Genomic DNA, 19,943 nt, shown 5'->3' on the forward strand with positions numbered 1-19,943 from the left:
TCATAGTAAATCCACCCAACAGCCTTTGCCTTGGATTTCTTTATTTTATACTTTCAAAGACAGATGTATAATAGAAGACCTTCCTTTCCTTGTGAGCTTGATTTAAAGATCTACAGCTTGCTTTTCTTTTTGTGGTCAAGGGTTTATACAATCCATTTAGATTATTTATATTCATTTATGCTTTTTTGTTCAATGTATGTAGTGACAAAATTAAATAATTAATTCAATAACATTAAAAGTCTGCCAGGGTCTGTGATAAACCTTAAGAATACAAAGACGAATAAAGCATGATTTTATCATCTAATAGAGGAAGGAAGATGTTTAAGGAAGGAAATTTACTAAATATGTTAAAGATGCTATCATAAAAAAAAGATGCTATCATAAAATTATGTCTGTGGTGAAGTGGATCCACAAGAAAGAAGCAGTCTTTCTGTTGAGGGTCTGGGAGGAGTGGGATAAGCTTCATAAAGATGATTAAGACCAACTGAATGATGGTTTCCAGGTCTTTACTGCCTCCTTAGAACAAAATTATGCATCCATATCGTTTTTCATGAGACATTACAGTTGACACTTGAACAACATGGTGTTGGGGTCACACACACCCCCGCTGTGTAGTCAAAAATCCATGTGTAACTTTTGATGCCCCCAAAACTTAACTGCTATTAACCTACTGTTGACCAGAAGCCTGACCAATAACATAGTCAACTAACACATATTTTATATGTATTATGTATTATATTCTTACAATAAAGTAAGCTAGAGAAAAGAATGTTAAGAAAATCATAAGGAGGAGTAAATACATTTATAATACTGTACTGTAAGAAATCCATGTATAAATGGACCCACGGAGTTCAAACTCATCTTGCTCAAGGGTCAACTGTACTGGTACTCTGGGTGTTGAATAGGGAGAGTGTATTACTCCACTCCAGCAATTTTGTGCTTCGCCATGTACCTTGCATCGAGCAATGAAGTATTAAAAATCTTTAAATTTATTTTAGTGATTGACTGCTTTTCTGGATCTGCCGCTCACCAGGAGAAAAATATGCCCTGAGTATCCATAGATCCCATAATGAGAGACATGAGGAGAGGCTATAAACCTGACTCTCAGTCTGAAGCAGAATTTCTGTAGCTCATCTGAAAACTCAACAGCATGAGATAAATGATTATGGTTGTAATCCACCAACATTTGGGGATTATTTATTACCTAACATACAGCAACCAAAACTTCAGTAATATCATGATCCCTTATCAAGGCAAGGAAGACACACATGTCAGAAGAATGGGGCATAAAGGGTATTCCAAGCAGGAGGAACAGCATGGGCAAGTTCCTCCAGGTCCATGAAAGTCTTATTATGACTGCAAATTGTTCAATAGATGCTAATATAGGGAGGAGTGGGACATAGAATCAGACTGAGATAATCAGGAACAGAGAGTCATAGAAGAGTTTGTTACCATGTATAAGGGTTTAGCCTGTAGCCTATAGGTATTAAGAAACCACTGGCATAGTTTGAGCAAAAAAGAGATGTAGTTAGATATGCATTTTAGAAAGAATTTCTAAAATTAGCAATGTGGGGACAGTGTGGAGCCAGGCCAGTGCCAAGGAGATTCAGGATACCAATGAGCAATACTGAGGACAGAGAGGAGAATGCAGGCTCTAGAGAGATTATGGAATTGAGACCATCATCAACAGTATTATCATTTTTTCACAAAATCAACCTTCTATATCTCTAATACTTTTCAAAGTGAGATCAGGGGAAGTTCTAAAAAAAATCAAATCTACCAATATTAGATATTGGTAGATATACCAATATATATATACCAATATATCTTATACCAATATAAGATACCAATATCTAATATTGGTAGATTTGCTTCCAATCTAGCCAATATTAAAAAACAAAACAAAACAAAACAAAAAACAGTGCTCTAATAATCAGTTCATTGAAAATCAATTAGCCAAGGCACATTCATTTAAAGCCAATTGGCTAAATAATTCATTTCTCCCTAACACATCATTTCTTCCTAAACAGTAACATAAAGTGAGTATAGGATGGAGTGAAGATACAGAAGAGGAAATGTCAAGGCCAGATGCAGGGGCAGGCACAGGGGTTGGAGTGGGGGAGGAAGAGCAGCAAAGTTGGAGGGCAGAGAGAGTAGGAGAAGCCACAATAAAGAAAAAATCCCGAGGAAAACAATCCTTAGTAATTCAGCAAATTAGCTTTGGGCAGCAGGTTTTCACTGATTTGGGGTGAGTTGCTATTCCTCAGTTGGAGCCCCTCAGGGAGCAAATAACACATTCATGGGGTAGAACTGGAAAGACTTTAGTGAAGGAACAATTTAGAGAGGAGAGAGCAGAGTGAAAGCCGACAAAGTCTGATTAAGCATCAAGGGACAAGCGGTAGTGCAAAGACTTTTTCTGCCTTGCAGAGACAAGCCCTGCCTTTGGGAAGAGGGCTGCTGGAGAGGAGTGCAGCTGCTGGCCATCCTGCTGAAACTACACTGCAGGTGCTCCCTCTTCTCTATGGTGCTTGATGTGCCTGCAACAGGGGTGGAGAGGGAAGGGGCCCGTGTGTGTGTGTGTGTGTGTGTGTGTGTGTGTGTGTGTACACAAATAGGTGAAAGAAGGGGGTTGGTTGGACCACTACCACTGCATCACTTAGGACAGCTACATTATTTGTCTATGTTACACATTAGAATTTCTTACAATAACAACAACAACAACAAAGACTTACTGGATTAAAGACTTTCTTTTATGTATATGCTAGAAAATACAAAACGAAAAGAAAGAGTCTTTGCTCCAAGTAGCCTACAGTGAAGGCCAGGAGAGAAAACAAGTGTCAAGGTAAATAACTGTATGAATTAATATACACTGAATGCTAAATGAAGCCAATCGGCAATTAGAGCCACAGAAGTCAGAAAGTTAGGGATAGTGACTCTTTAGTTTATCTTTTAGATTTTGTGAATCATGTAGGTAAAAATGTTTCCCTTTTTTTTTTTTTTTTAAACTTTTATTTATTTATGATAGTCATCACAGAGAGAGAGAGAGGCAGAGACACAGGCGGGGGGAGAAGCAGGCTCCATGCACCGGGAGCCCGACGTGGGATTCGATCCCGGGTCTCCAGGATCACGCCCCGGGCCAAAGGCAGGCGCCAAACCGCTGCGCCACCCAGGGATCCCCCCTTTTTTTTTTTATTTCAGAGCAAAATTTGTGGTCCATCTGGTAGTATGTTGAACTTTATGGCAGACATTTTATGAATATACACTTTATCCCTGGCTCCATTTTATAACGTGGTCTTAGTCTTCACTTGCTCTGGTTTTCTTACGTAAGCATAGTTTAGTTATTTTCATGTTTTAGAATCAGAAGGGTATGATTCAAATTCCAATGCTGCCATTTAGTAGTTGAATCACCTCAGATAAATTATCTAACTATTCTGAGTTGGGTCCCTTGTAGAAGTTTAACCTCATGTAATTTTGTAAGAATGCATATTCTTAGCAGATAGCACTCAAGTGTAGGTTAATCTGAAACCCCTCGAGGTGGTTTTCTTAGTCAGGACTTTTGTCTTCGATATTCAGCTAAAAGCTCAGATTGAAGACAGTCGGTGATAATTGTCTCCATATTCAAAAATTAACTGCTGGAGGTCTCAACGAAGGCAGTACAACTCCTCAAAGGGGAATTTCTGGAAATTTGAGGGGGTAATTTTGGCTGTAAAGGGGCGTGGGAGTGCTGCCTCTGACATTTAGTGGGAGGAGGTGGGAATGCTTGACGCCCTGCAGTGCATCAGACAGTCCCACACAACAGAGAATCGTCCCACTTCCCCCACAGCCTTCAAATAACTCATTGGTGAAAAACCTCTTCATAATTCTCTGAACCCAGAACTACACTGCACATGTAAACACCCGGAAATTCTGGCACCTTTTAAACAAAGCCTGATCTTGCAGGAACGGAACTACTGAGTAAATAAAGGGAAGATTGCACGTTGCCTTATTTGAACCAAGAGTTGTTCACTGTTTTGGAAAACTACATAGGAAGCCCCCCAAAGAAAATCACAAATATGCTCAAAGGGCATCTGGCTCTGCCTGACTTACAGGGCACTACTATCACATCCATTATAGGGATCTCGGGAGCTTTGTGCCTTTCCCTTACCAGTATCTTCTGGCCACAACATACTCTTAAGGAAGCAAGACATGAAAGTAGCAGAGTTGGAAAGGCATTAGGAATAACAAGTCATCCCTATTCCACATTGAAGTTTCCAAGCCACAGGACAAAACTGAACTGTAATATTATTGTATTGACTATACGAGTATAAATTTGAACTTCTGCATTGGATTGGACTAGGAAGTTTTAAAGCCTGAAAACAAGTTGTAATTACTAGAAAGAGGCATAACTGAAAACTATAGGGTCTAAGATGATTTCAACAGCAGCGTCTGACAATAAAGATGTATGTCTAAAGGCTGTGATGAGAGAAAAATGCAGTCAATTCCTGACTGTTCTTCCTTTGAGATAAACCCATTCAATTCCCCAGTTGATAAGGGATCTAAACATTATTATCACTTACCCCTATTAGGATCATGCTCTAAACAAGACAGCTGGCAGATGCTGTAAGCAAGCTCTAGCAACATTGTGTGAGACACAATCTAGCCGTCAAGTGCTGGGACATGCCAGTCTTCTCCTTCCAGCCTCTTTTCCACACCATGCAGGGGAAGTTCTCTAAAATCAAGTCAAAGAAAAATTGAACTTTTAGAAGCTCTCAGTTGGATAACCGATAAGGAGATACAATGTGGGGGTTTTGAATAAAACTAGACTAAGGCAAATACTCTTCTAAAGGAAGAGAATACCCCAAAACTTCTGCTCTTCTAGATAGCTATACTATATTGTTGGTTCGTCCTTGGCAGGCCAAGAGGGGACTGAGATGGGATCAGGGAAATGGAGCCATGGAATGAATAACCAGGTGCTATCTCCATGCTTACATGTTGTGGAAGCTACCTCATTAGGATTGGTGTGAAAATGGTGCTTTGGAATCCACACCGGCTGGTAATCATGCAAGGCTGTTTGTTTAGTGTATGCTCTATTCATGTACTTTTCAAGGAGCTGGTGTATTCATAGGCAGCAGGATAAGGATTTGAAAGTTAAGACCCTGTGAAATTCTTTCTCTAGATCACAACAACCAACTAACTCCAGAGCAGCTCATTCTAATAGCTTCATTCTGTATCCTTTAAGAACTTCAAACATTTTCTTCCCTTGGGAAATCGGTTTCTGGCATTATTTTATTATGGTTGTTAATAATTTGGATTAGTAATTTGACATTTCAACTATAGAGGTGGGTTTTAAAAATACTCATAACAAGAGTAAAAGAATCTCATTTTCTGCTGCTTAGAGAATGCTACATATTTGCATACTCAATAAGTAGCAAGTTTTTTGTTCTTATACAACTTATAGTGTTTGGGGAAATGTGTGTTGGGGAAATTTTAAGTCTTATAAATTGTACTAAGTTTACGAAGCAGAAGTTGTGGGGCACCTGGGTGGCTCAGTTGGTTAGGTGTCTGGGGATCTGGGATCGAGCCCCACATCGGCCTCCCTGGTTAGTGGGTTGCCTGCTTCTCCCTTTCCCTCTGCAGCTCCCCTTGCTTGTTCTCCCTCTCTATGTCTCAAATAAATAAATAAATAAATAAATAAATAAATAAATAAATATAAATATATTTTTTTAAAAAAAAGGAAGCAAAAGTTGTGCTTCCATATTAAAATTGTATGAGTTATTGTTAGATTATTGACAATTAAAATTGTCATTACCTGAAGAACTAATTCCTAAGAAAGCTTATTTAGACTTGAAAACTCCCAAGTATAAGGTCTGTGTTGATTTTCATCTGTGTCCAAATGGCATTCTCCTTGACTTTTCTTAAGGCATCAATATTAATTTTGTCCTTTCTGTACCCAACCCCGGGGAGTATCATAGAATAAAACAGGAAGAAAAGGAATAACATTAATTAATCACCTATAGTCAGTCATAGAGCTGTGTTTACTTGTAGAGAAATCATGAATTGCATTTTAGAGTCTCTTCCTAATGAGAACCCTGAGGACAAACTCCTTGGCCTTTTGTTGGTATTAGACGTGCACCTGAGCATCGATCTTTTAGATAACTGATGAAACTCATCATGCTTTTTTTCCTGTTTGTTTGTTTTTTTTTTCCCACAACAAAAACTAAAGCCAAAATTGAGTTTTCTGTTTTGCAAATATTTAGAACTTCATGGAGTACATTTGCAGATTAGCTTTATTTCTGGCTCTAATATATGTTACTACCTTCTTATCTCTTTACATCAGTTCTAATTTATGTTACCTTTTGTTGGTTTGTATATATCTTTATAAGATGTTCTAAATCCTTATAGTCTAGAAAAAGAAGGCATCAGGCATTCGTACATGTAAAGCTCACAGAATGCTGCTTAGCAACATATTATATAAAGCTACTTATTCATCAACTGCAGGCATTACTCAGGGAGAGAAAGTCCAGAGGAAAGGACATTTATTCTGTTGTCCTGGAATATTTGTAGGGCTCTAAAGCTATGGAGAATGGGTTATAGGTACCCTTGCTGTCTAAATAAAGCTGCAAGACATACTTCTATGGACCTGCTCAGAGGTGGCTAACACAGTCCTTTGTTCACCCTGACATCTAGTTCTTTGGGAGAATTCAGGGAAGAGATTACACAGGCGTGGAGAATATTTAGATTTTTTTTCTCCCCATCCCTGTCTCAAGCCTGTGAGGATTTCCCAAATAAGAATTATCTAAATTCTCAAAATTTGAGAATCATCCCTACCCCAGCCATGAATGAATTCAGTGGAAGAACTCTTAAGTGTAAGTGATGCGTGTTCCCTAGGGTTAGGAAATATGAACATAGAACTAGTCTTTTCTTCTAACTGAAGAACTCTGAAGTCAGGAGGCTGATGGCAAAAGCTTATAATGGCAAGACAAGGAGACATGGCAGTAGTGAGAGCAGCCCCACTTAGAGAAAATTTATTGGTAAGAATATGGAGGAGTTTCTTTTCTTTTTTTTTTTTTTTTATGGAGGAGTTTCCTATTGGCCAAGTAGGTACCACCAAAGGAAGCTAAACTTAATCTTTTTTTTTTTTAAGATTTTAATGATTTATTCATGAGAAACACAGAGAGAAAGGCAGAGACACAGGCAGAGGGAGAAGTGGGGAACCTGATGTAGGACTCTATCCCAGGATCCCAGCCAGGATCATGACCTGAGCCAAAGGCAGATGCTCAACTGTTGAGCCACCCAGGCACTGTGTAAATTCAATCTTCTTGAAATTGCTCCACTCAGTAGTGATCTCCTGCAAGGGTAAGATTACTTCAGGGATAAACCACTAGAGATGGGAGCTGGGGAGAGGTTCATCTGGGTCAGTCAGGGAGGTATTCCCCATGTCAAGAAACTGCAGTTCGGAGGTTCCCATGGAGCCTGCATATATGCCTAGAAAATGCCAGTATTTGATTACCTGCACCATTGGAGGACATGAAATCCACCCTGTACAGATTATCACCAGTTAAACTTAAAAACATTGGCACTTTTCCGTTTTTTTTTAAAAACTGAAGTGTAATTGATACACAACATTATTAGTTTCAAGTGTACAACATAATGATTTGATATTTGTATATATTGCAAAATGACCACCACAATTATTAAACTCCCTTCACCATATATACTTATAGATTTTATTTTTCTTATGATGAGAACTTTTAAGATTTATTCTCTCAGGAACTTTCAAATATGTAATGCAGTATTATTAACTACAGTCTCCATACTTTACATCATAATAACATAATTTATTTAAATTATAACTGGAAGTTTTCACCTTTTGACTCCCCTCATGCATTTTACCTCCATATAATCCCTGCCTCTGGCAAATACCAATCTGTTCTCTGTATCTATAAACTTGATATTATTTGCTTGTTTGTCTCTTAGATCCCCAGTACAAGTGAGATCATACAGTATTTGTCTTACCCTGTCTGACTTACTTCACTTGGCATAATGCCTTCAAGTTTCATCCATGTTGTCATAAATGGCAGTATTTCATTTTTAATGGCTGAATAATATTCTATTGTGTGTATGTAATATTTACTATATTATACTTTATATTATTATTATATAAATTATCTTTATCTACCCATCAATTGATAGACACAGGTTGTTTCCAGATCCTGGCTGTTGATAACAATGCTTCAATGAACATGAAAGGCCATATATCTTTTCAAGTTAGTATTTTCATTTTCTTCAGATAAATACCCAGGAGTGGAATTGCTGGATCATATAGTAATTCTATTTTTAATTTTTTGAGGAACATCTATACTGTTTTCCTTAATGGCTGCACCAATTTACATTACCACCAATAGTGCACAAAGGTTCCCTTTTCTCCATGTTGTGGGTGTTGAATTATCCCTGCATCTCTGAAATAAATCCCACTTGATCATGGAGAATGATCTTTTAAATGTATTGTCCAATTTGGTTTTCTAATATTTGTCAAGAATTCTGCATCTATACAGAGATACTGGCCTGTAGTTTTGTGATATCTTTGGCTTTCTCTTTATCTTTAGTTTTCTGTAATTTGAATATGATATGCCTAGGTGTAGTTTTTTTTGTCTCTTTGTTTGGTATTTATCCTTCTTGATGTTCTCAGAACTTCCTGGATCTGTGGCTTGGTGTCTGTCATTAATTTTGGAAAATTCTCAGCCATTATTGCTTTAAAGGTCTCTTCTGTTTTTTTTCTACCTTCTTTTATATTCCATTTATACATATGTTACACTTTTTGAAATTGTTCTATGATTCTTGAATGTCCTGGTTTTTGTTTTTTGTTTTCATTCTTTTTTCTCTGTATTTCAGTTTGGAAGTTTCAACTGACATATCTTAAACCTCACTGATTCTTCCTTTGGCCATGTGCCAGTCTGATGAAAAGCCCATCAAATACATTATTTATTTCTATTACAGAATGTTTTTTTTTCCTAGCACTTCCTTCTTTCTTAGAGTTTCCATCTCTCTGATTACATTAGCCATTATGTTCTTGCATGTTGTCTATGTTTTCCCATTAGAGCTCTTAACATTTGAATAATTAATTATTTTAAATCTCCTCTGTCCTATCTGTGTCTAGTTATGAAGATTGCTTTGCCTCTTGAAACTATTGCCATTTATCATACCTTGCTATTTTTTTGTTCAAAGCCAGACATGATGTATAGGGTAACAACTAATCTGAAGGCATTTATTGTGTGGTTTCATGTTAGCATGGCTAGAAATTGACCTACATTTATTGGGTTTTTTTTTTGTAACTATAGATACCAGAAACTTTAAACTCTTTTAGTGTTCTTGTTTTTGCCCCTGTTGTCTTTGGGAATCCTAGAAATTCTTCCTTAAATAGAGTGTGAAGCTTGAAGCTCTTTTAGTTGTAATCCACTGTAATTACTCTGGAGTCTTATTGCTAGCTTGGTAAGGTATTGAAAGGGAAAGCATTCTAAAAGCTTATAATTAAATTTCAGTCTGTTAGTGGGCCAGTGCCCCAGGTGATGACCTTTATGAGTGTTCCTTAGATTTTTTTTTTTTTCCTTTTTAGGTGAGAGGATTGAAGTTGATTAATGCTCTCTTCCCTGGTGGGATGAGGCTTTGGTAAAGCATTTCACCTGGATAGTAGCTCTTTCTTATGGAGAACGCTCTCAGCGTATTTCAGAGTGGTTACCCTTCCTTTCCCTCTGTCAGACTCATAAGGAGGTCTTTGCTGACTCTTCACTGTGAAGACTTGGTGGCATTCTGGAGGAAAAACCCACAATTAATCACAATAGTGACATCTCATCACATTCACAGGGTCCATCCATACTCAAAGGGAAGGGAACTGTACAAGGGCAAGATTTATTCAGGATAATATTATCTTATCATAATGACATTTTGGCAAGATAAACTGATAGCAAGAATTCTACCTTAATTGAAGTACACTATGAATGGTCTATCTTATTATCACTTCACTGGAACAGTAGCCAGAAATCCTTGAGTTATAAGTAAGTTTTCTTTTTGGGTACCAATTTCTGCTTCAGTGACATTCTTAACCTAACACATTGTTGCAAGCATTTGTATCTCTAGTTTTTATTACAGTAACAACTACATATTACCTGCAAATGGTAGTTGTACCTAAATTATCACAGCAGGTTTGATTTCTCTGCATCAGAGTGACCTCAAACACTGACAGCAGGAAAGAAAATTGGGGTTCTTTAAACCACAAGAGAGTGATGGATGAATTTACATTGTAAATGGAAAAACCCATACATATGCAATAAAGGTTTTGAAAGCAGCCTATAATAGTGAGACAAGTGGAACTGACCTTCAGCTTCCTCCTAACAAAACCAATGTCCTCTTTCAAGTGTCAAGTACATTTGATGGGTCAATGAATCAAGGCTATTATTAGAAAAGAGAAAATTACTTTTCCGACTGATAAAAAGTTATATTCTTTATAGAAACAGATTTTCTGAAAGAATAATCAGGAAAGGGTAGTAAAGAAATTTCTTAATAATTGATATAATTAGTAGTGACAGTGCGACAGAAGCTAGTTCTATAAGCTACTAAAATACATAAAGGTAAAAACTATAGCATTAGCAACACAATTGGAAATAAAGTTACAAAAGTAATACCTAAGCCCTAAAACAGACTGTATTATTTTTTATTGAAGGGAGTTAAAAGATATATGTCTGGAAAAGAAAAAGAACTTGTGAATTGGTATAACTGACCAGCTATTTGGAAGAAAAAGCTATTCTATCCTCTACTTAAGCAATGTACCAATATAAATTTTAACTTTATTTAGCTTATCAGTACTACTAATAATAACAGAGGCAATCACCACTACTATTCAGGAAACAGTCCTCAAACCTGTTACAGTTACCTGGTTGATTGTTAACAGCCAGCAGTCTATGTCCCTCAGATAGGCAGTGGTAATCTATCAAAATTCCTGTGCTTTGTTCCTTTCTTCCTCTTTCCTGCAGACCAGTGCAAGGCTGGATAAATGCTTCTATTTTGGAGGCTCCTATTTCTTTCAGGGGTGGTGGGAAGTAAATATTCCAAGGTGAGTCTTGCAGAGAGAACAAAAGTGTCATTTGACTTCCACCCCAAGCCATATCTACCAACAAAGCTTTATCAGTAGTAAAGGTTTTATTTTTATTTCATTTGCCTGACTTCTACAACTTTTCTATTTGCTACTGAACTTGGGCTGGGTAAAGTGCTATCATATTTCACCTCTCAAAGTCCAACAACTGTTGGCTGAAACAAATTATATTCGAGTTACTTGTTTTACTCATTCCTTTCTACTAACTTTAATGACAAATACTAATAGCCCAATTTTATAGAAGAAAATATTGAAGTTGAAGGGCTTTAAATAATTCTAAAGATTACATAAGTAATTACATAAGTAATAAATAAGTAATTACATAAATAAATAAATAAATAAATAAATAAATAAATACATAAGTAGTGAAAAAATAAAGGAGAAACAAAATTAGATGAACATAGAAGCCATTATCAAATCTCTGAACGGAGAAAGTTGTCTGAGTTTAAAAGCAGTAGAAATATGTATACTTTCACCACTCTTATTCAACATAGTCCTCAATGTTCTAGCAACTATAATTAGGTCAGAAAAAGAAATAAAAAGGCATATAATATGGAAAGGGAAAAAATAAAACTTTCCCTATTTACAGATGATATTATTTCATTACTGTCTACAAACACAATCCCAAAAAAATCCACCAAAAAAAAAAAAAAAAATCCTAGAGCTAATAAGTGAATTCAGCAAGATCCCAGGTTATAAGATCAACACATAAAAATCAAGCATTCTCCCGTATACTAACAATTAAACATGTTGAAACCACAGTTATAAATGGAATGCCATTTAAAATTACTCCAAAAAATGAAATTCTTATGTATATTCTTCAAAGAACATTTTAAGGGGTACCTGGGTGGCTCAATCAGTTAAGTCTGCCTTCAGTTCAGGTCATGATCTCAGGGTCCTGGGATCAAGCCCCATGTCAGGCTCTCTGCTCAATGGAGAATCTGCTTATCTCTCCCTCTGTGTTCTCTCTCTCTCTCTCTCTTTCACTCTTCGTTCTCTCAAGTAAATAAATAAAATCTTTAAAAAAATGTATTTAAAAAAAGGACATTTTAGGATCCACATGATGAAAATTACAAATGAGATAAAAAAGTTAAAGCAAACCTAGAAAAGATTGACCTATTCATGGACTGGCAGATTTAACATAGCAAAGATACCAATTCTTCCAAATTGATTTGTAGGTTCAATGCAATTACTATCAAAATCCCAGCAAGCTTTTTTTTTTTTAAAACATAGACCAGCTTATTCTAAAATTTATATGAATAGGCACAGACCTTAGAATAGGTAAGACAATCTTGACAAAGAAAAATAAAGTGGGACAAGACTCACTATTAGTATGTGGCTATAGTAATCAAGGCAGTATGGTATTAGCAGAGAAATAGATATTTAGATCAATGGAACAGAGTAGGGAACCTAAAATAGACCCACACAAAAATACACAACTGATTTTTGACAGAGGTACAAAAACAATCCAGTGGGTTTAATGGCATAGAATTTGACAGTAGTTAAAATAGCTTATAGCCATTATCAGTACTCTTCCTGTTAACATGAGCACTGAGAAGATAGCTCTTAAAACTTGTTTCTTTCAAAATTCACATTTTATTCTGAAAAAAAAGTACAAAGAAAAATAACATCAATATAAACATCTAGAATCATAAATTTTGAGAATTGTGTTTACTTTAATGTTCCAACTTTCCCTTATTCTATAGTATATTGAAAAGGACCTATTTTAGAACATTTTAATTGTTGGCATAATCAGACTACCTTCCTCAGCAAAGTAGAATAGCCAAAAAATAGCAATTATCAAAGGGGAAATAGCTGGTAAGTGACTCAATTCTTTGAACTTTTCAGTGGTACATGAATTAAATGACACTGGATTTGAACAGCAAACTGAGATGTATGTTCAAATGTAAATGCCAATATCATTGTATATTGCATTATTGTTTGAAAAGGTAAATTTTTAGGTTAAATTAAATGATTTTGTAGGCTACCAAAACATGATATAAAATTGAAAATATGGGGATATAAGAAAATTTGACAAATAATAAAATGGTTTATCAATTTAAAACAATAAACAATCCAGTGGAAGAAGAATAACTTTTCAATAAATGGTGGTAGAGCAATTGAAAATTCATAAGCAAAAATTTGAACATGAACCTAAACCTCACATCTTATACAAAAATAACTCAAAATAACTTGCCAACTTAAATGTAAGCATAAAACCATAAAATGTTCACAATATGCATTGTTTTACAATGTCTTAAAATTTTTTATAAAAAAAATAATGACAATCTTTTTCAAGATGTAAGGCTAGGTAAAGAGTTCATAGGACTGACACCAAAGCAGAATATGTAAGAGGAAAATTGATAATTTGAACTTCATCAAAATTAAGATTTTTCTTCTTTGGAAAATACCAAACGAAGAAGATGCGAAAATAGAGCTACAGACTGGGAGAAAATATTTGCAAACCATATATCTGATAAAGGATGAGTATTTAGAAATATAAAGAACTCTCAAAGTCCAACATTAAAGATTCAATTAGAAAATAAGAGACATGAAGAGAAATTCCATCTAAGAGAATATACAGATGGCAAATGAAAAGATGTTCAACATAATTAGCCATTGGAGAAATGCAAATCAAAACCACAATGAGATAACATTACCTGTCTGTCACAATTCCTGAAATTAAAACAAAACAAACAAACAAACAAAAAACAAATAGTGACAACACCAAATGCTGAAGACAAGGCAGAGAAACTGAATCACTCATATATTCCTAGAACGAATGAAAAATGACACAGTCACTCTGGAAAACAGTTTGGCAGTTTCAAATGAACTAAATATGCAGTGCCCTTAGGATGGCTACTATTAAAAGAAAAAAAAAGCAGAAAACAAGTGCTGGTTGGGCTGTGGAGAAATTGGAACTCTTGCGGGAATGTAAAATGGTGGCAAACTGGCAAACAGTACGGTGGTTCCACAAAAAATTAAACATCAAATTATCACATGGTCCAGAGATTTCATTTTTGGGTATACACCTGAAAGAATTAAAATCAAGAACTTAAAGAGATATTGGTACACCCACATTCAAAGCAACAGTATTCACAATAGCCAAAATGTGAAGGCAATGCAAGCATCCATGTGTGGATGAATGTATAAACACAACAATATGTACATACAATGATATATTATTATTCAGCCTTAAAAGGAATGGAATTCTGACACATGTTGCAACATGGATAAACCTTGAAAACATGCTAAGTTAAGTAAGCCAGACACAATAGAACAAATATTTTGTTTACACTTATAGGAAGTGTCTAGAATGGCCCATTTATTGACAAAAAGTAGAATAGTAATTATATAGTGGGTTGGGGAGAAGGGATAACGGGGAGCTATTATTTAACGGGTGAAGAGTTTTAGTTTTAGATGAGGAAAATGTTCTGGAGGTAGTCAAGGTGGCACAACAATGTGAACATACTAAATGCCACTGAATTTTAAGTGTATACACTTAAAAATGATTTAAAATGCAAATTTCATGTTATGTATCTTTTACCACACACACACACATATATATATAAACTAAACATGCAACTACGACATGATCCACAAACCACACTCATAGATATTTATCTTAAAGAAATAAGAACTTGTGTGTAAACAAAATGCTGTGTACACATGTTCATAGCTACTTTATTTGTAATAGCTAAAACCTAACCAGTCCAGATACCCCTAAATGGGAGACTGGCTAAACTGTGGCACATACTTACCATGGACTACCATTCAGCAATAAAGAGGAATTCTGAAACACAGAACCACTTGGATGGATATTTAGGGAAGTATGTTGAAAGAAAGCCACTTCCAAAAGATTAGGCTCTATGGTTCCACTTATATAGCCTTTAAAAAAAAGATTTTATTTATTTATTTGAAAGAAAGAGAGACAGAGAGAGCATGGGTAGAAAGGAGGGGCAGAGGGAAAGAGAGAAGCAGGCTTCCCACTGAACAGTGAAGTGAAGCTCAATCCCAGGATGTTGGGATCATGAGCTGAGCTGCAGATGCTTAACTGACTCAGTCACCCAGGCACCCCCACTCATATAACATTTTTTTAAAGAAAATTTTAGAAATGGAAAACAGATTTGCGGTTTTCAGAGGTTAGGGATAGGGAAAAAGGGGATGCAGAAGGCAGTGGATGTGGTTATAAAAGGGAAATACAAGGGGTTTTTGAAGTGATGGAACTGTTCTGTATTTTGACTGGACACAGGAGCCTACACATGTGAGAAGATTATGTAGAAGTAAATACACACACTTCAAACACACAAATGAATACAATAAAACTTGAAAATCTGAATAAAACCAATGCATTGTATGAATATCAGTATCATGGTTGCAATATTATACCTTTTTTTTTTTTTTTTTTGCAAAAATGTTTTGTTTTGCTCAGTGCTACCATTGGGGAGAAACTTTGGTAAAAGGCTCCTGAGATCTCTTGTATTATTTCTTATATCTGTATGTGAATTGACAAATATATCAATAAAATTTTAAATAAAAAAGAAAGCAAGAAATAGCATTGACACACAAAAAAGATCCAATGGATAAGAGTATATAAATGCTTAAAAATCTGCATAAAAAACAAGAACATAGCCAGAATTGTAATGTGAAAACAAACAATAATTTTGATAGCAAATATTATAGCAAAAAAACTAATATGTTGAATCTATACCCAGGAAACCTCTGATGGGCAAATGAGGAAAGGATGTGCATAAAAAAAAAAACACTTTAGTAGTAGTGATCTCACTGTGTTGCCTTTGGACCCTGAAGGTCCCCAAGGCTCCCTATGTTGAACATTGTACAAAAGTAATGGTGGGTAAGCTGTTAGTGCCTGAGTATGAAGCAAGACAATGGCACCAAAGTCATCATCATTGCATTTTTCACTGTTATGCAATTGTAGTAAACAGAACAAAACAAAATGAAGCAAAACGAAAAGGCCAATTTTATTGAAGAATGTCCTTGATGAAACAGTAAAAGTGGGGGATCCCTGGGTGGCTCAGTGGTTTAGTGGCTGCCATCAGCCCAGGGCGTGATTCTGGAGTCCTAGGATCGAGTACTGCTCCTGCATGGAGCCTGCTTCTCCCTCTGCCTGCGTCTTGCCCCCCCCCCCCCCTTCTCTCTCTCTCTGTGTGTTTCTTTTTTTTTTTTTTTTTTTTTTAAAAGCATTTATTTTTAATATTTTTTTTCAATTTTTATTTATTTATGATAGTCACAGAGAGAGAGAGAGAGAGGCAGAGACACAGGCAGAGGGAGAAGCAGGCTCCATGCACCGGGAGCCCGACGTGGGATTCAATCCCGGGTCTCCAGGATCACGCCCTGGGCCAAAGGCAGGCGCCAAACCGCTGCGCCACCCAGGGATCCCTGTGTGTTTCTCATGAATAAATAAATAAAATATTTACAAAGAAGAAGAAGAAGAAGAAGAAGAAGAAGAAGAAGAAGAAGAAGAAGAAGAAGAAGAAGAAGAAGAAGAAAGAAGAAGAAAGAAGAAGAAGAAAAATTGATGAGTTTTATTAAATCTTAATCTCTGAGGGTGTATATTGTTAATTTTCTATGTGACAAAATGGGAAGTGTGAGTAAAGCATTTCCTGTGAGTACCAAAGTAAAATAGCACCTTGGGAAAACACTTTGTCATTATTTAAATTGCAAGCTGAACTAGCCATTTTTTTTTCATGAAACATTTTTACTTGAAAGAAATGACAAGAAAATTATGGCTATTCAAAATTTGGCAGACATTTTTTTTTTTGAAATTGAGGGAAGTGAGCCTGTCACTTGCCAATGATAAAATCTGAGCTTTCAAGTAAAAATTAGAATATTGGAAAATAAAAAACTATCATTGTGAACTTGATATCTTTCCAGTTCTTCAACATTTTTCTAATGATATTGGTGGCTATATTAACAAGTTTGAGTTTTGACATTTTTAAATATATTTTTTATTGAAGTTCTGTTTTACCAATATATAGTATAACACCCAGTGCTCCTCCCATCATGTGCCCCCCTCAGTGCCCATCACCCAGTCACCCCATTCCCCTACCTGCCTCCCCTTCCATGAAATATAACATTTAGAAAATTTGCATTACTCAGTGAACTAATATTTTTAAATGGCTAAGGCAGGAAATATTTTTAAAATTATGCTTGAGTAAAAAAATGTACTCAAAGGATAGAAACACTAATGTATTTTAACGAAAAGGACATTAATGTTTCATTGATATGATTTCAGATTATTTTTTATAAGTAATCCTTAAGAAATAGCCACTTGTTGAGTTCTGGTGTTATCATTAAAAAAGAAAAGACACATTTTTTTTTTTTTTCAGAAAAGGCTATTAAAATATCCCTTCTTTACCAACTAGGGTTTATCCTTGAACAGGCAACGGTTAGGGACTCACTCCCAGCGAAGTCATAAATCTAAGTTTAACTTTTGACACCCTGCATATGTAACTAATAGCCTACTATTGACAAAAGCTTTACTGGTAACATAAATAGTAGATTAACACATATTTTGCATGTTATATTCATTATATACCGTGTTCTTATAATAAAAGAAGCTAAGGAAAAGAAAATAAGAAAGTCACAAGGAAAAGACAATACATGTAGAATACTGTACTGTAAAAAAATCTGTGTATAAGTAGACCCACACAGTTCAAGCTTGTAATGTCTAAGGGTCAACTGTACATATTGGTGAGACACTGAATTTTCTGCATATAATTCAACAAAAGAAACATATTGTGACTGATTATATGCCAAAGCAAGTATGAGAATTCAGTTGTCTTCTAATCAAATATTTAAAATATTTGTAAAAATTTAAAATAATTCCACTCTCAAAATTTTTTTTATTTTAGAAATTATTATTTTTCATTAAAATATTATGTGTTATAACACATAATAGATTTATTTTTTCAATGAATTAATAAGCACATGTTTTAAAACTTCTCAGTTTTAGCTTCCAATATGGCAAAATATCAAAGGATATGACCCACATAAACAAAAACTATAGGTCCTCAATTTTTCTTAAGAGGTAAAAGCATCCTGAAACTAAAAAATTGACCATTTCTATATTATAGGAAATATAACTGGTTAGAATAACAATGGAAAAGTGTTTGATTTCATTGCGATAAAAGAAATGCAAGCTGAGACAACAATAACTTTTCCTCTAGACTGAGCAAAAGTTTAAATGCTAATGCTTAAGGTGGATAAATTATTCAAGGTAAAATAAATGTATTCAGAGATCACTGGCCAGAACATTCAACACTTTTTTGGAAGATGAGGTAAATTAAAAGTATCAAGTCTTCAAAACGTTTGACCTGGTAATTTAACTTTTAAAGATTTAAGGAAGGAAATATATTGCAAGGGGAAAAGGGTACTAGGTACCAAGATGCTCATTGACATTGACTTGTACATTAATAAGAGTAGTGAAAATTTTAAAATAATCCAAATATTGGGAAAAAAAGACAGTGGCTTAGGAAATGAGAATATTGCCACTAAGTAAGGTTTTATGCAGCTCCTTGAATCACATTTCAAACAATTTGAGCCAACATAGAAATACTTTTGTTACATCTTAAATTTAAAAAATTAGATATATAAGTTTAAATGTAATAGGATTAGAGGTACACATGAGTTTTTTAAAAGCCCAGATAGTCATACACTGTAATCTTTGTTGATTCTATTTCTGTCTTTCTGTATTTCCCCCATCTTTTATAATAGCTATTTATAATAGCTATTTATTTATAATTGATTTAAAGATAAACTTCATTTAAAAATATATGGTATTAGGGATCCCTGGGTGGCGCAGTGGTTTGGCGTCTGCCTTTGGCCCAGGGCGCGATCCTGGAGACCCGGGATTGAGTCCCACGTCGGGCTGCCAGTGCATGGAGCCTGCTTCTCCCTCTGCCTGTGTCTCTGCCTCTCTCTCTCTCTCTCTCTCTCTCTCTCTCTCTCTCTCTCTCTGTGTATAAATATATATATGGTATTTACCTCCAGCTCACTGTATCAGTCTTTCTTTCCTGTATCTCTTCTTTGGCATTCGGCAATCTGGAGAGAATTTGGTGTGGGCAAAGTCGAAAAGAAGTGTCCTTTGATTTACATGTAGGGTGTGTATACATTTCAGTTTGCCCCCAAAATCCCAGTTTTACATATATTTAACCAAAACAATTGTTAGTAGTATCTTCCTTCTCTTTTTGTGAAAGTTTTCTGGTTTTGATGATAAGTTATGGCCTTCAAAAGATATCACGTAGACCCAAATCTAATCCCTTATCATTTTCTTGCTCTGAATCCTCTAAGGTATCTTATTCCAAGTTCTTTCTCAACTGCTTATAACTCTCTAACATTGAAGGTAATATTTTCTTATAGTTCTCTTGGATGCTGTTCTTTCAAACTCAAAGAGTCTCAGGGTGATTGTCTTTCTTTAACTTCTCAATCTCAATTTTTTATTGAAGACAGAGTCTCTGAATAGAGAATCTCAGGACAGTTGGCAGAAGCTTCTAACTAAAAGTGATGCTTCATGCAGTCAGAGAACATCTTGAGTTGAGGTTAACTTGGATCCAGTCCAGGAACAGCCCATTTTTATGTATTTCTTAAACCATCTATTCAGTAACTTAACCTCCTAACTTCTTACTAAGCTGGCAGCTAAGGCTATTTTTATAAACATGTTCTTGTTTATTGGAAGAGGAGTGGAGAGATAGTCCTAAGTGTTGGATACAAAAAAAGTTGTTTCCATCTCTATTAGTCAGGGTTCTCCAAAGAAATAGAACCAATAGGATATTTTATATATATATAAATATGTACA

The 19,943-nt window shown here is 35.4% G+C and overlaps 1 long non-coding RNA gene across 3 annotated transcripts in view; it reads right to left on the reverse strand.

The window, feature by feature from the left end:
* Positions 1–12,028, reverse strand: part of LOC102156162 — a 47,673-nt gene extending 35,645 nt beyond the window's left edge. The window contains exons 1-4 of one of the 3 annotated variants that reach the window (XR_005373971.1): positions 11,969–12,028; positions 10,907–11,053; positions 9,660–9,786; positions 4,557–4,708 (exon numbers count right to left, since the gene is read on the reverse strand). This is a non-coding gene — a long non-coding RNA (uncharacterized LOC102156162). Of the gene's footprint in view, positions 1–4,556; positions 4,709–9,659; positions 9,787–10,906; positions 11,091–11,968 lie in introns of those variants that run through there. The other 2 variants (XR_005373970.1, XR_005373972.1) reach the window with 2 other exon arrangements.
* Between the last annotated feature and the right edge of the window lie 7,915 nt (positions 12,029–19,943).

Source organism: Canis lupus, chromosome 19 (assembly GCF_011100685.1).
Source record: "Canis lupus familiaris isolate Mischka breed German Shepherd chromosome 19, alternate assembly UU_Cfam_GSD_1.0, whole genome shotgun sequence".
Lineage (NCBI taxonomy): Eukaryota > Metazoa > Chordata > Mammalia > Carnivora > Canidae > Canis > Canis lupus.